This window comes from Trichechus manatus, unplaced genomic scaffold (assembly GCF_000243295.1).
Source record: "Trichechus manatus latirostris isolate Lorelei unplaced genomic scaffold, TriManLat1.0 scaffold00073, whole genome shotgun sequence".
Lineage (NCBI taxonomy): Eukaryota > Metazoa > Chordata > Mammalia > Sirenia > Trichechidae > Trichechus > Trichechus manatus.
In genome coordinates this window covers 136,876-148,630 of record NW_004444009.1, presented here as the reverse complement: position 1 = coordinate 148,630, position 11,755 = coordinate 136,876, and the positions used below count along the sequence as shown (strand labels likewise).

General features: G+C 40.3%; 1 non-coding gene across 1 annotated transcript; it reads left to right on the top strand.

Annotated features, from left to right (window-relative positions):
- The first annotated feature begins 11,416 nt into the window (after window positions 1-11,416).
- TRNAE-CUC (transfer RNA glutamic acid (anticodon CUC)) lies at window positions 11,417-11,488 on the top strand. Its single transcript has one exon. It is a non-coding gene; the product is annotated as a tRNA-Glu (tRNA).
- Window positions 11,489-11,755: the final 267 nt, after the last annotated feature.

Sequence of the window (11,755 nt, the reverse complement as noted above, 5' to 3'; positions counted from 1 at the left end):
TTCTTTATTTTGGGAAGTTGCTGAAGCCATCATGGACTGCCTCTTTATGTGACTTGATATTGACTGTTGTCTCCAAGCCATCAATAATTTATTATAATTTTATTTTATGTTTGCTTAGCGAGACCTAGCTTCTTATTTTGTTTTGTTTTGATATGCTCAGATAGGCTGCTCATGTGCAGTAGTTTGATTTTTGACACCTTTTGATCTCTGATGTCCTGTCGCCAGGTATTTAGTTCTGTAACTAAGTATGTGCACACAGGAGACCGTTAAATTTTCCTATATGGGATCAGCTCAGGTGTTCAGGCAGTTGGTCATGAAGTGTGTTTTGCAGGCTCTCACCCCCAGTCCTAGAGAGGCATGGGAGATTGGTGCAGGCACTGGACTCTGGCTGTGGTAGGGGATCATGCGCTGAGCCAGACAGGGGGCTCATGGCTGCCCCTGAGAATCTGAAAGGAAAGCATGTCCCTATTCTCTAGGGTGAGTAGGTAGGTGAGTTTTGCAGCCAGGCTAAGAGTACCCCACTCTGTTGGCTGTAAAGGCTCGAGGGCACCACTTTTTCTTGAACTCGTGTAGCAGGTGACTAGGCATTTTAGGAGCTACCACCAGTCCTCAAGACCCTGCTGCAGATCGATAAAAGTGCCTACTTAAGGGGCAGGACTGTTCTGAGGGTCACAAATTTGCCTGTTCACAACTGAAGCAGTTGAAGTTAAACTTCAGACGTTTGCCCTGTTGTACTGTGGCAGTGAGGGCTAACGCTGTTGAGGTGGGTCCCCACAAGTCTATACAGGGGTGTAAGGCACTCAGAGTCCACGGACCCCTGATTTCTGTGGCTAGCAAAGGAGCTGTGCCAACCCTGTGATCCTGGCCTAGGGGAGCCAGCAGCTTATGTGTTCCCTCTCCGAGGCCAGGAGAATGGGTCAGGGTGCCATTTGGGATCTACTTCTGGCCCAGCGGACTCCTGGTGAAGAGCGTGGAGGGAGGAGGTAAAAGGGAGAGAGGTTTTTCCCAAATGGGCTTTTTTTTTTTTTTTTAAATCGCCATGAAAGCGTGCACGCATGTACTTATCCTAGCCTCTTGGGAGCTGCTCTTCACTGGTTCGGAGTGTCCAAGCAGAATCTCTGCTGCCGGGTCTCTCTCGATGTGGAAACTGCTTCCCGAGCGCGTGCACAGCACAGCTGTTTGCCTGCTTCACAGCGGATCGGCATGGCTGTGGCTCTGCATTTTCGCTGCCGCAGCTCTAGCCCTCCTCACCTCTTCCAAACGGTCTTCCTCTCCCGTATGACTCAGATGGATTTCTTAACCTTGCCTTGTTCAGGGCTGCCAGATGTTCACATAGAATCAAATCACTTGTTTTTCCAGGTCTTTGTTGTAAGAGGGATATAGGAAGCATCTAACTACTCCACCATGTTGACCATGCCTCTCAATATGTTCCTTTCTAAGCACATAGCTTCCTAGTTGATCAAGATAAAGTACCCTTCAAGGAACATTCCTCCCCTAGGTATGGGAGGCAATGAGTTTCAGCTTATATTCTCACACCTTCCTGGAGCTTTTCATAATGATTAACTGTAACTTTTAACAAACTCTCACTCAAAATGGATTCTGGCCCCGAACCCTGCTTCAGCCTTATTACTTTTGGTCAAGAACCTTATATGATTTTTAAGGTCTCCTATGTCAGATCTCAGATGTCTCTTCTGGTGGCAAGAAAACGAAAACCAAACCTGTTGCTGTCAAGTTGATTCCAATTCATAGTGACCCTATAAGACAGAGTAGAACTGCCCCATAGGATTTCCAAGGAGTGGCTGGTGGATTCGAACTGCCAACCTTTTGGTGAGCAGCTGAGCTCTTAACCACTGCGCCACCAGGCCTCCAGAGTCTTTATAATTCTATCACTTACCCCGTCCCCTCATCTGAACAGAATATTAACTTGGAAATTGGGTGGACATAGAAGACATCTATGCCCTTTGGGTATGTTGTTTTTAGGTGCTGTTGGTTGGTTCTGACTCATAGTGACCCTATATACGACAGAATGAAACACTACCCAGTTCTGCACCATCCTCATAATGGTTGCTATATTTGAGCCCATTGTTGCAGCCACTGTGTGAGTCCATCTCATCGAGGGCTTCCTCTTTTTCACTGATCTGCTACTTTACCAAGCATGATGTCCTTCTCCAGGGATTGGTCCCTCCTGATAACATGTCCAGAATACCTGAGACAAAGTCTCACCATCCTTCTAAGGAGCATTCTGGTAGTACTTTTTCGAAGACAGATTTGTTCATTGTTCTGGAAATTCATAGTATATTCAATATTCTTCACCAGCACCTTACTTCAAATGCATCACTTCTTCGGTCTTCGTTATTCATTGTCCAGCTTTCGCATGCATATGAGGCAATAAAAAATTCCATGGTTTATGTCAGGTGCACCCTAGCCCTCAACGTGATCTTTGCTTTGTAACACTTTGAAGTTTTTTTTTTTTTTTTGCAGCAGATTTACCCAGTGCAATACGTTGTTTGATTTTTTTGACTGCTGCTTCCATGGGCATTGATTTTGGGCCCAAGTGAAATGAAATTCTTCACAACTTCAATCTTTTCTCCATTTATCATGATGTTGCTTATTGATCTAGTTGTGAGGATTTTGTTTTCTTTATGTTGAGGTGTAATCCGTACTGAAGTCTTCGATTTTCATCAGTAAATGCTTCAAGTCCTCTTCACTTTCAGCAAGCAAGGTTGTGTCATCTGCATATTGCAGGTTGATTCCGAGTTCTTCTTCATATAGTCCAGCTTCTTGGATTATTTGCTTAGCATACAAATTGAATAAGTATGGTGAAAGGATACAACCCTGACGCACACGCTTCCTGATTTTAAGCCACACAGTATCTCCTTGTTCTGTTCGAATAACTGCCTCTTGGTTTATGTACAGATTCTGCATGAGCACAATTAAGTGTTCTGGAATTCTTATTCTTTGCAATGTTATCCATAATTTGTTATGATCCACACAGTCGAATGCCTTTGCATAGCCAATAAAACACAAGTAAACATCTTTGGATATAGACTATTCCAAATTATCAGGTCCGTGAGATACTATAAAGTGAACTGTTATGCATGGTGTTGCTATGAGTTGGAGCTGACTGGACAGCATGTAACAACAGCAACAAGGATGCAACTGGCACTTGGTAGGAGAGAGAATTACTACACCTTTGGATCTATTTGCTGGGTCTCTTAGTTATAAGGTAGAGATTATGTCCACCTTGACTGTTACCAGAACTTTTGGTGTTTCTGATTGATTTCTGGGCTCTAGCACACATGTGGTCCTCCATCTCCTAGAGAGATCTTGGCATACTTGTTGATAACATTGTGGATAAAACCACCTAATCAGATTTGGGCTGATGATTAATGCTTTGTGTTCCCCCCGCCTGCCGATATTTTTTGCTAATCAAACAAAGATTTGTGTTATTTAGGCCTGCTACTTTAGCCACTGCTATATCAGGAACAATGTCTGCCATTTCCATCAAATATTAGAATTTATCTCCTTCCCCTGTTCTATCTTAATTTTTGGATTATGCTGATTAACCAAAATTACTTGGATCATGGTGCCAAGCCAGGAAATATTTTCAGCTAGTTGGCTTAGTTCAATTCTTCAAGTGTTGACTGAGCACTTACAATTTGCTAGAAATACATGATAGAATTAATACCTTCTAGGAGATTACAGTCTTGCCATGGAGACAAAATACACACAAAGGAATAATTTTCGTCTAACGCAGGACAAATGTAATAAAGCAGTATATTGAAAATGCACTATCCAGCGCCTAAAGCAGGGGCTCTTAACCTTGGGTATATGTTAGAATCATCTGGGGAGCTTTAAAAATTCACTTGCTCAGGCTGCATCCCAGACCAATTAAATCAAAATCTCTGGGGAAGTAACTAGCACTAGTATACATATATTTTTATTCCTCATGTAATTTTATGTGCAGCTAAGGTTGAGACCACTGGCCTAAAGGGACGGTGCACACAGGAATGTCCAAACAAATACGAAATACTGTGAACAATTAGGAAGGGTCCAAATTGGCATCACCTTGGAAAATCTGATGTAAAGGGGTTAAGAGGTTCATATGTATCTCAAAAGTCCAACTAAAAGAGAATCTCAAATAATTTAGAGCGGTGATATCATCAGACCTAATCCTGGTTTTGCCACTGGTGTGCTGCATTAATCATTCTAATATTTCTTCACTCCTCCTGGTGGAATTAATTGCACTTTTTCCCATTCCCAGAAGAGGGATCTTTTTCAGCCCTAATCAATTCTTTTTTTTTTTTTATAAAATCTTTTTACTTTTTTTTTGTTGTGCTTTAGATGAAGGTTTACAGAGCAAATTGATTTATCATTAAGCAGTTAATACACACACTGTTTTATGACATTGGTTGCCAGCTCCAAGACGTATCAACACTCTCCCTTTCTCGACCTTGGGTTCCCCATTTCCATTCGTCCGGCTTTCCTGTCCCCTCCTGTCTTCTTGTCCTTAGCCCCTGGGCTGGTGTGCCCGTTTAGTCTCGTATACATGGTTGAACTATGTGTATTATTGTTTGTTTTATGGCCCTGTCTAATCTTTGCCTAAAGAGTGAACCTCAGGAGTGACCTCAGTACTAAGTTGAAAGGTGTCTAGGGGCCATTTTTACTTTATTTTTAATTAAACTTTTTATTCAAGGATAATTTTAGATTTACATGTGGTAGTAGGAAATAACACAGAGGGATCTCCTGTACCCTTTACCCAGTTTTCCCCAATGATAACATCTTACAAAACTATAGTCCGTATCACAACCAGGATATTGACATTGATACAGTCAAGATACAGAATGTCTCTATCACCACAAGGATCCCTCATGTTATCCTTTTATAGCTACATCCACTTTCCTCCCATTCCCATCCCTCCCTTAACCCCTGGAAACCACTAATCTATTCTCCATTTCTATAATTTTGTCATGTAAAAAATGTTATATATATAGAATCATGCAGTATGCAGCCTTTTGAGATTGGCTTTTTTTACTCAGCATAATTCTTTGGAGATTTATTCAGGTTGTTAGGTGTATCAGTAGTTCACTCCTTTTTATTGGTGAGTAGTATTACGTGCTATGGATGGACCTGTTGAAGGACATCTACCTTTTTTTCCAGTTTTTGGCAATTATGAATAGAGCTGCTGTTGATATTTGTGTAGAGATTATTATGTGAACATAAATTTTCATTTCTCTGGGATAAGTGTCCAGGAGTGCATGTGAGTCATATAGTAGTTGCATATTTACTTTTTTAAAATAAACTGTCTAACTGTTTTCCAGAGTGGCTGTCCCATTTTCATTCCTACCAGCAATGTATGAGTGATCCAATTTCCCTGCATCTTGTCAGCATTTGATATTGTCACTGTTGTTTATTTTAGCCATTCTGATAGGTGTATAGTGATATATCATTGTGGTTTTAATTGCATTTCCCTAATAACTAATAATATTAAACATCTTTTCGTATGTTTATTTACCATCTGTATATCCTCTTTGAGGAGCCCTGGTGGCACAGTGGTTAAAGTGCTTGGGTACTAATTGAACCTGCCAGGCGCACCATGGGAGAAAGATGTGACAGTCTGTTTCTGTAAAGTCTACAACTTTGGAAACCCTATGGGGCAGTTCTACTCTGTCCTTTAGGGTCGCTATGAATCAGAATTGACTTGACAGCAATGGGTTTTTGGTTTTGGTTTATATCCCCTTTAGTGAACTCTCTGTTCATGTCTTTTGCCCATTTTCTAATTGGATTATTTGGGTTTTTTTGCTGTTGAGTTTTGAGAGTTCTTTATATATTCTAGATAACTAGTCCTTTGTTGGAGCTCTGGTGGTGCAGTGGTTAAGAGCTCAGCTGCTAACCAAAAGGCTGGCAATTTGAATCCACCAGCCATTCCTATGGGACAGTTCCATTCTGTCCTATAGGGTCTCTATGAGGGTATGTGGTTTGCAAATATTTTCTCTGTAGCTTGTTTTTTCATCCTCTTAACAGCATCTTTTACAAAGCAAAATTTTTAATTTGATGAAATCTAATTAGTTTTTCCTTTTATGGACCATGCTTTTGGTATCAAGTCTTTTCCTAGCCCTAGCTCCCAAATATTTTCTCCTATGTTTTTTTCTAAAAGTTTTATAAGTTTACATTTGAGCCCATGATCCATTTTGAGTTAATTTTTTGTATAAGGTGTGAGACTTAGGTCAAGATTAATTTTTTTTTGTTTGCCTATGAATGTTCAATTTCTGCAGCACCACATGTTGAAAAGGCTTTTCTCCATTGAATTGCTTTTGCATCTTTTCTAAAAATCAGTTGTGTCTGGGTCTATTTTCTGGTGTCTTTGTTCTGTGTTCTCTATTCTTTTCCATTGATCTGTGTATCCTCTGCCAATACCAAACATTCTTGACTACTGTAGCTACATAGTAAGTCTTGAACGTAGGTATGCTGATATCTCCCATTGAATTCTTCCTTTTAGAAGTTGTTTTAGCTATTCTAGTTCCTTTGCCCTTCCAATATAACTTTTAGAATAATCTTGTCTGTATCTACAAAATATCTTGCTAGGATTTTCCCTTCATATTTAAAGAATATTTTCACTGGATATAGGAGTGTGGGTTAACAGTTCTTTTGTTTTAGCACTTGAAAAATGTGCTACTTTTCTTCTGGCCTCCATAGTTTCTGATGAGAAATGTGATGCCATTCAAATTGTTTTCCCCTACAGGTATCATTTCTTTCAATGCTTTTAAGATTTTTCCTTTGTCTTTAACTTTCAGTAGTTTGACTACGATGTGTCTTGGCATGGATTTGTTTGAGTTTATCCTGTTTGAGGTTCATCTAGGTTCTTGAATCTGTAGGCTTATCTCTGACAAATTTGAAGAGTTTTCAGTTATTATTTCTTCCAGTACTTTTTCAGCCTTGTTCTTTCTCCTCCCCTTCTGGGAGGAGACATCAATGTTAGATCTTTTGTTATAGTCCCACAGGTTCCTGTAGCCCAGCTTTTTTTTTTCCTCCCCAGTCTGTTTTCTCTTTTTTATTCTGGTTGAGTAATTTCTATTGTTCTGTATTTCAGCTCACTAATTCTTTCCTCTGCCCCCTCCATTCTGCTGTTGAGCCCATCTGTTGAGTTTTTTTTTATTTTAGTTACTGCGTTTTTTTAGTTCTAAATTTTCCATTTGGTTTTTCTTTACATCATGTATTTATTTGCTGAAATTTTTCATTTGTTTGCTGGAACTTTCTATTTTTTCATTTGTTTCAGGCATGTTTGCAACTGCATATTGAAGCATTTTTATGATGACTGCTTTAAAATCTTTGTCAGATAATTCTTATATCTCTGTCATCTACATGTTGACATGTATTGATTACCTTTTTTCATTCACTTTAAGATCTTCCTCTTCTTGGTACGATGCATGATTTTTTTATTGAAACCTGGACATTTTACGTATTGTCATGGATTGAATTGTGTCCCCTCAAAATATATGTCAACTTGGCTGGGTCATGATTCCCAGTATTGCATGATTGTGTACCATTTTGTAATCTGATGTGATTTCCTTATGTGTTGTAAACTCTATCACTATTATGTAATAAAATGGATTAGCAGCAGTTATACTGATGAGGTCTGCAAGACTGGATAGTGTCTTAAGCCAATCTCTTTTGTGATATAAAAGAGAGAAGTGAGCAGAGAAACATGAGAACCTCACACCACCAAGAAAGCAGTACCGGGAGCAGAGTGTGTCCTTTGGTGTTCCTGTGCAGAGAAACTCCCAGACCAAGGGAAGACTGATGACAAGGACCTTCTTCCAGAGCCAACAGAGAAAAGAAAGCCTTCCCATGGAGCTCACATGCTGAATTTGGACTTGTAGCCTACTGGACTGTGAGAGAATAAATTTCTCTGTTAAAACCATCCATTTGTGGTATTTCTGTTATAGCAGCACTAGATGACCAAGACAGGTATTATAATACTCTGGATCTTATTTAAACCTGTTTTAGCTGACTTCCTCTAACGCTGCTCAGGCAGGTGAAGGGAGAAAGATGCTGCCTTGTTACAGACAGGTGGGTGAAGAAGTCCAGGTTCCCCACTGTTACGGATTGAATTGTGTCCCCCTCAAAATGTGTGTCAACTTGGCTAGTCCATGATTCTCACTATTGTGTGATTGTCCACCATTTTGTGATCTGATGTGATTATCCTGTGTGTTGTAAATCCTAACCTCTGTGATGTTAATGAGGCAGGATTGGAGGCAGTTACGTTAATAAGGCAGGAGTCAATCTACAGGATTAGGTTGTGTTTTGAGTCAATCTCTTTTGAGATATAAAAGAGATAATCAAGCAGAGAGAAGAGGGACGTCATGCCACCAAGAAAGAAGTGCCAGGAGCAGAGTATATCCTTTGGACCCGGGGTCTCTGTGCTGAGAAGTTTCTAGATCAGAGGAAGATTGATGACAAGGACCTCACCCCAGAACAGACAGAGGAAGAAAGCATTCACCGAGAGCTGGCACCCTGAATTCAGACTTCTATTCTCCTAGACTGTGAGAGAATAAATTTGTCTGTTAAAGCCACCCACTTGTGGTATTTCTGTTATGGCAACACTAGATAACTAAGATACCCACTAAACCTCCACTGGTATCTACTTAGCTGGGAGAAGTAGGAGTGCCTCTTTACTGCTCCCCACGTGGCCTCAACTAACACCAGGAGAGGAAGATGGTCTCATTACTACTAGGGGGTGGTGAAAGTCCAGACTCTCTTACAAGGTCTCCTCAGACACCACCCCAGTTGGGAAAGTGGGGAGAGGCACCTCATTACAGCCTGATGAAGGTGGAAGTCTAGAATCCCCACAATGCCTTTGCTGGTGTGGGTATGAGTGGGCCACATTTTAAAATTTTATTTTGGTATTTGGCTGGAGTAGAGAGGTTATTGTCTAAAAGTTTTCTGTTTTGCTAGGCTTCCTCTTTCCTGGTCCTTTGGCTAGGGAGAGTAGGCTTTTGGGGGGACATTTTTGGCTGTGCCTGTTGGTGTTTCCAGGTTGCCGGATTCTTCAGCTCCAAGTCTGGAATATATGAGGCAAAAAGAAAACCCAGGAAGCTCACCATTGTGTTGTTCCTTGGATATCGAGGTTACTAGCTGGTCTGCTTTTTTCTCTCAGAGTATTTTTATGTTTCTTTTATATGTAATGTCCAGGGTTATTAGGGAAAAGTACATCTACTCCATCTTTTCCACTTATCTTTTAATCATTTGTTTATTTGGTTTTCCACTAGATTGTGAGCTTTTTAAGTGTACGTTTGTATCTTCAATATCTAGCTTCACTCGTGATCTTTACATGTTTGAAAAAAGAAAATATATCGTGGAGTGAAGTGAATGAATCGTGTTCCTTTCCCATCCACTGTTGTGTGTGATGGTAGGAAGAGAAGGAGGTGCAACCTTGTCTTTTTTATTTTTATTGTTGTAATTTAAGTGAAAGTTTACAGTTTAAGTTAATCTCTCATACAAAAATTTATACATATGTTGTTATGTGACCCTAACTGGTCTCCCTATACTGTGACAGCACACTCCTCGTTTCCACCCCTGATTTCCCCTGTCCGTTCAACCAGCTCCTAACTATGTCAGCCTTCTCATCTCACCTCTGGACAGAAACTGCCGCAACCCTATCTTGAACAATGAGATTCCTCGTGGCTATTTGATGTTGTTAAAGGTAGCTTGTCAGCCAAAACTAGCTTCTCAAGCTTATACTCTCCTTTCTAGGTTTTCATGTGTTACCAAAAGTTACCAGCAGGTGGCAGAGTAATCGATTAAAATGGTCTTGTCCAAAACGTAAGGAGGATGATTTTCTTCCATGAACTAGAGAAATAATTCTATTCCCTTGTACCCACCCTGGTGGTGTAGTGATAAAGTGCTATGGCTGCTAACCAAAGGCTCGACAATTCAAATCCGCCACGCGCTCCTTGGAAACTCTACAGGGCAGTTCTTCTCTGTCCTATAGGGTCACTATGAGTTGGAATCCACTGGACAGCAGCAGGTTTGGTTCTTTTGGTTTGTGCCCACCCCGGGTCCATTCCTAAAATATTGCTTTGAAAATTAAATACTCTTTTTCAGGTTTGTGGCACAGGTAGTTGTACAGAGTGAAAGCAAGTGGGCTCTGTCATGCTCCTTGGTGAAATGTGACACCAGGATTACTTGAGTTTTTGTGAAAATAAATGTCTAGCATTTAGTTACTCTTCCCTTTGATTTTGGCATTTAAATCCATAGGAATGTGGAGGTTGGATGAGTGGAAGATTAATACTTGTCTTTAACAACATTGTAACACTGAAGCCTTCAAAAGCAAACCAAAACAACAAAAAATCCCGGACACCTCAAATCCTACCACTCATTTTTTTTTGTCAGGCCCTGCTGATAGGCACATAACATTGATGATTCAGTTTTTGAATTCTATTTTTTTTGTTCATTATCAAAAATATTTCCTGATATAAGTATGGGGGGTTGCTTTAAAATTTTCTCCTTGAACTCATATTCAGAGATTAATCACCTTATGGTCACCTGACCAAAAAGAGTCCAGAGGGAACCTTTTTGTTTTTCTCAACTTTTTATTTTTTAAAATACGAAACCTACAGAAAAGGTGAAAGAATAATATGATAAACACTCGATTGTCCTTCACCTAGATTCATTGGTAACATTTTGCCACATTTGCTTTATTTCTTTCACTCTATTACATTGATGGAAATCGTTTTAAAAGCTCGTTTACTCCAAGCATGCACCCAACAATTTTCTTTCTCCTCCCTCCCTCTCTTGCTTCCTCATAATTAAAACCGTAGAGCTCCAAAATCCTGCCCTTCTTTTAGTCTCCCACTAGCAAGTTAAGCTCAGATTCTGGTGAGCAATGAGCACCCGTGGGCTGAGTGATATTTGCTGGTCAGTAGTATTCCTTTTAACCTACACAGTTTGGTTAAATTCACACAAGATGAAAAAAGCTGCAGTAGGCCCAGTATTTCCTAACGTTACCGACATGACCTCGTGCTCAAGGAAAAGCTCTTATTCGTTTTTGGCAAAGGTCCAGCTAGGGACCTTTACTTTTCTGTGTTGGCAATTCAGGAAATCACTGTGACTACTTGGAGAAGACAGCGCTCCTTTCGCAGTCTCTTGCTCGTCTCTGGCCGTTTGTCTCCTGTCTTGGGGACTGTGATCTTCTGTACAAGATCTTCCATCAGCTCTGAGAGCTAGTCTTGGGAATTCTCTTAAACAGTATTTTCTATGACAAAAAAAGGAATCACGAGGGAAAAGTAGTTGCGTTGTGGGGAAGACCCAATGTTTGGAAAATCTGAAAATGTGGGTCATTTAAAAAACGTACAGATGGTAAAAAAAACTCATCTACTTAGAATCATAGGTCTTACACTGCAAGTCTTCATCATGGTCCCTGGTGGTTTAGTGGTTAGGATTTGGCGCTCTCAACGCCGCAGCCCGGGTCCGATTCCCGGTCAGGGAAGGGGTTTTGATTTTTTTTTTAAAAATTGTACTTCAGGTGAAGGCTTACAGAACAAATAGTTTCTCATGAAACAGTAGTACACATATTGTTTTATGACATTGGTTAACAACCCCACAACATGTCAACCCTCTGACTTCTCAACCTTTTTTTTTTTTGGTGAAAATACACATAGCCAAAGATACACCATTTCAAAAATTTCTACATGCACAGTTCAGTGACATTGACTACGGTCTTCCAATTGTGCTGCTATTCTCACTTAAGGTGAAG